Below are 4,861 nucleotides of genomic sequence, written 5' to 3'. Positions count from 1 at the left end.
CCAAAATGGATAAGAATGGACTTTTAATTTTGTTGTTTAGAACCTCCTCTTGGAGTTCAAATCTAGTACTTATGAATGTAGCTTAGATATACAACAATTTTGAAGTTTGATCAAAGCAATACAATGCTAAAAAGGACTTATTTCTAAAAGTGGTATTTCTATCCACACAAACCTATAATCTAATTGTAGATCTAGAAAATAGACAAAAAATTATGCACTTTCAAAAAAAAAGGAACCTAAAAATGTGTCTAAATGAGCCCATACAGAGCATTTAAAGTTTCAAAATGTAGGATTAGATAGGTATAGTCACTAAAAACTAAATTTTTGGACAAATTTGTGCACTAAAACTAGGAAATAATAGTACCGCTAAAATTTTTAGGAAATTCTAGCCTAAATAAAAAATAATTGCACTTGATTTAGAGCCTGGATGACTGAGATATGGCCTCCCGAAGTTGGACTATCAAATCAAAACTACATATGGTGAGGGGTCTATAGAGAAAATTGCTAGATTAAATTTGATGTCCAAATGGTTGTTGTAGCAGTGTAATTTGGCCTACTGGTGACAATCAAATGATCATCAAATTTAAGATAGCAAAATGGTGACGTCAGTAAAAAAGGCCAACCAAGTTGACTAGGTAGTATGGTTTGTATGAACTGGCATGGCTGATGATGTCAATAGAATATAAACAATTGACTGTGCACTGATGTGGCTTGTGTGGGGGCTAACATGTCCAAGTTGTGTGGTAGGTGATTTGGTGTCGCATTGGATGTTGACTATGTTATCGAACTAGCGCTAAGTGGTCCACAATGAGCTAGTGGTGTTGACATTTGGTGGACTATTGTCTACTAAGCTGGCACTAATGGAATAGTCTACTAGTAGTATTGTGGTGCCAGGAAGGAGGTTGCCAACATTGGGAAGTAGTAGTGTTGGTACTAGCCTGAGCAGATGAGGAAGATGATGGAGGGGCTAGATTTGATTACCGATGACAGAGAAAAAGCTAGTGAGTGATGTGGGATGTTTAATCCCACATGCACTAGGCTTTTTCCTTTAGCACTATTTAAAAGCTGAAGCCTACAAAGGGTAAAGTGGCTTGAAGCCACTAGAATTTTTGAAGATGTTGTTGGTGAGTGAGTTAAGTCCACTAGTTTATGAGTGCCACCATGGAATTTGGAAATGTTACCAATTATGTGTTATATGTCAGTAGAATAAGGAATATTCTAACCATGAGCATCAGGATTTGACCACTCATTTTGCCTGCAATAAATGCTCTCCTATAGGCCTGATGGCCAATTTTTTTCAGAAATACAAAATCAAAAAAATTGTAGAGAAATTGTAGATCAGAAAAAAATATAGAGACACAAATTAAAATATGCAGATCTAAAAATCAAATTGCACAGATCTAAAAGATCATACCATATTTGCAAATCGAACCTTCGGGTTTGGGTTTGCAAAAAAAATTTGCCTCAAATTTGACTATGGCCTAGGGTAGGAAAATGTATAGTCAAAATTCATCGAATTGACATGCTAGATGCATTGGTGAGGTCCACTTTGGCTCTAGACACTCCCAATGACTATAGATACTCTGGATCTAAATCATGGTCCTCTGAGAGGTGAAGCAAAAAAATGGTCTCCAATGGCTATGTGAAGAGAAGCTCCCTTAGCTTTGATACCATGTAAGAATTTTCCTTAGGGAAAAATAACACCAAGATCAAGAAGCTCAAACACTAGCACAATATGGACCAATAATGGATGCGTAGAATAAAAATAATGAGAATATCATATGTACATACACACTAGAAGTGTCTATATATAAAGGTATCTAGAATGACTAGGAGTTAGCAATGTGATAAGCCTCACAACTAAGCACATGTCCACCAAGAGTGGATTATCCTCCATTGAGCATAGGAGTTAGTGTGATGATGAGAGGATAAGCTTACATAGGTGTATCTCGTAAAGAGATGTTGTAGAAACCATGTGCTTAATTAAAGTGCAAACAACTATGTTGTCTACATGACAACTTAGATGAATATGAAAATGCATGTGTTGTCAACAAGACAACTCATATAACTACGCATACTCCTAGGTGTCTCTATGTTAAATAATAAAATAATGCATTTAACCTAATTAAACTTAAGTAAAGTGTAATAATAATTAATTATTTACACTAACATAATGACTTATACTTCATATTGGAGCTAAACCATTAGGTGTATCCTCTACAATAATCTCTTATACTCATTCAGCAACTCAACAATTTCTTCTAGTACTGGGCTACCACTATCTGCTATCACTCGGTTATTACCAACTTATGTTGCTTGGTCATTACTACCAACACTTGATCCTCTAGGAACTATAGCAAAACAAAATTGATTCTTCTTTATTTCCTTTTCAAATTGCTTTCCATTAACCATGCAAACTTTTATTGTAATACAACTAACCTCATCTAGACCTTCAATCAAAGGCAACAATATTTGCTTCTTCCCATTTACCTAGAGACTATATTGATTCAATCTTCTATTATATATAACATATCTATCATATTGCCAAGGTCTACCCAACAAAATATGACAACATTCCATAGGCATAATATCACACAAAACTTCATCAAAGTAATGTCCAATCTTGAACTTCACAATGCATTGCTCACTTACCAATATTTTATGCTCATCTTTGATCCATGAAAAATGATATGGTTTAGGATGCTTTAGCCTCTACAATTGCAATTTTGTAACTAGATCTTCTAATGCCAAATTTGTAGAACTTCCACTATCAATAATTACCTTGTAACATTTTTCAGCCATCTTACATCTTGTCTTGAAAGGACTCCTTCTAAGGATAAGTTCCTCATCACTTCCCTCATTACATAAGGTTCTTCTGACCATCAAATTTTCTCCAGCCTCAGGTCCACTTGGTGAATCCTCATTATTTCCTTGAATGACAATATTTTGTTACCTTGCCCACTTTTATAGGATCAACATTCAAAGATCTATGCCCCTCTTAACCACATCTAAAACAATTACCAGGAAAACTACCTCTAAAATAAGAATTACCTCTTCCTCGGTAAGAACTAGTACCTCCTTGATAAGAAATACCACCTTTCCCCTCAGTCTTGTCTTTATCATTATTGTCACATTCAAATTTTCCCTTATCTTGCACAAAATTATCAAATCTACCACCTTCTCCATAAGATCTACCTCTACCTCTCTAGAATCTACCACCTCTTCCTCTTTGTCTTTGTTCATGCTTATTTGTCAAGATCTCCTCAGCCTTCAAGGCATATTGGTATGCTTGCTCCACATTTTCCAATTTCACAAAACTTACTTCATCTTGAATTCTAGATCTCAACCCATTTATGTACCTTGCAATTTTCTCAACATCATCATTCACATCTCTAGATCTAATGTCCAATCTATAGAATTCCTCAGTATAATCCTTCACACTCATGTCTCTTTGTCTCAAATTTTGCATCTTTCTCAACAAGCTAACTTGGTAATCAGTAGGGAGGAATTTGTTCTTTACCTTGCTCACCATCTTCACCCAAGTTTTGATTTATTTGTTCCTCTCCTATGTTTATTAGTTTACAAATTCTCTCATCATAATGAGGCATGACCTTTCAACCTGGTAATTGCAATCTTCACTTTTCTATTATTAGGAGTGTTTTCATACTCATAACTTCTCCATTTTAGATATCCAATCCAACACAACATTAGTGTCTGATTTTCCATCATAAGGAACAACTTCTATAGTAGGCTCTAAATTTTTTGTAGAAAACACTCTCAACAAACTTGCTTCATTTTGATCTTCTTCAAGTTCCTAATTAGGGTTTGGTGCTATTGTTTCATCATCACTTACATCATCAAGATGTGCTCCCCTTCTTTGGCTTGTTTCCACAGCAACTAATCTATCTACAATTTGTCTCAATGTATCTAATATTGCATTATTAACATTTCATCTACCCCAAACCATCTTTATAAATCAAGTGCCTACAAGATTGTAACCCTCTGCAAGTTATAGGTTAAATCCACAAATCTACAACCCTACTTCACTTAGGGTTCTACATGATCCAATCACCACAAGGATGAACCTCTCACTATGATACCTATTAAAAATATAAGAGTAACTGAGAGGGGAGGGGTGAATTACTTACTACTAAAATAAATCTCAAATCCCTTAGATGTCAATACAAACATACAATCTAAAAACTGAATACTATTGATGCTAGGTAAACACACATAAACTACTATAACTTAGTAATTACTAATTGTGCTTGTTAAATGCTTAATATACAAACTTTAGATGTTATCTATGATTACCATTACTTTAATTTAGTTGCAAATACATAAAATAAAATAGCATAAACACATTTGACACCAAGATTCAACGTGGAAACCCAATTTGGGAAAACCACCTATTTCAACTAGTTACTATTTTCACTATTCTAAAGTGGGCCCTATTAGAATCCAACCCTATTAAAGGTTACAAAACACATTGTTAGGTGTGACCCTATTGAAGGATTTAATCACCCTGTTAGGATTGGCCTTGTTAGAGGTCTTTAGACAATTCAACAGAACTACCACCTTGTTAGAGGATTTGCAAATAGTTGTTAAGCCAACTTTGTTAAGAGATTCAGATCAGTATTACAATGGTTAGAGAGTAACAATGAGATGACCTGATTTGAATGCAACTGAATTGTTGATTATAGATCTCTATTTTGGCTTGTACTTGATCTTTCTTGATGGAATATAGCTTTTCTGCTCCACAAGGATATTTTTCTTATCCTTAAAATTTGTTTCCTCTTCTCATCATTAAATCTTCAATAACATCTTCATACTTTGCACACATTGAAATTATCAACTTGAC

This window comes from Cupressus sempervirens, chromosome 4 (genome assembly GCF_028749045.1).
Source record: "Cupressus sempervirens isolate cs-2001-9-10 chromosome 4, ASM2874904v1, whole genome shotgun sequence".
NCBI classification, from domain to species: domain Eukaryota; kingdom Viridiplantae; phylum Streptophyta; class Pinopsida; order Cupressales; family Cupressaceae; genus Cupressus; species Cupressus sempervirens.
This window is presented reverse-complemented; position numbering follows the sequence as displayed.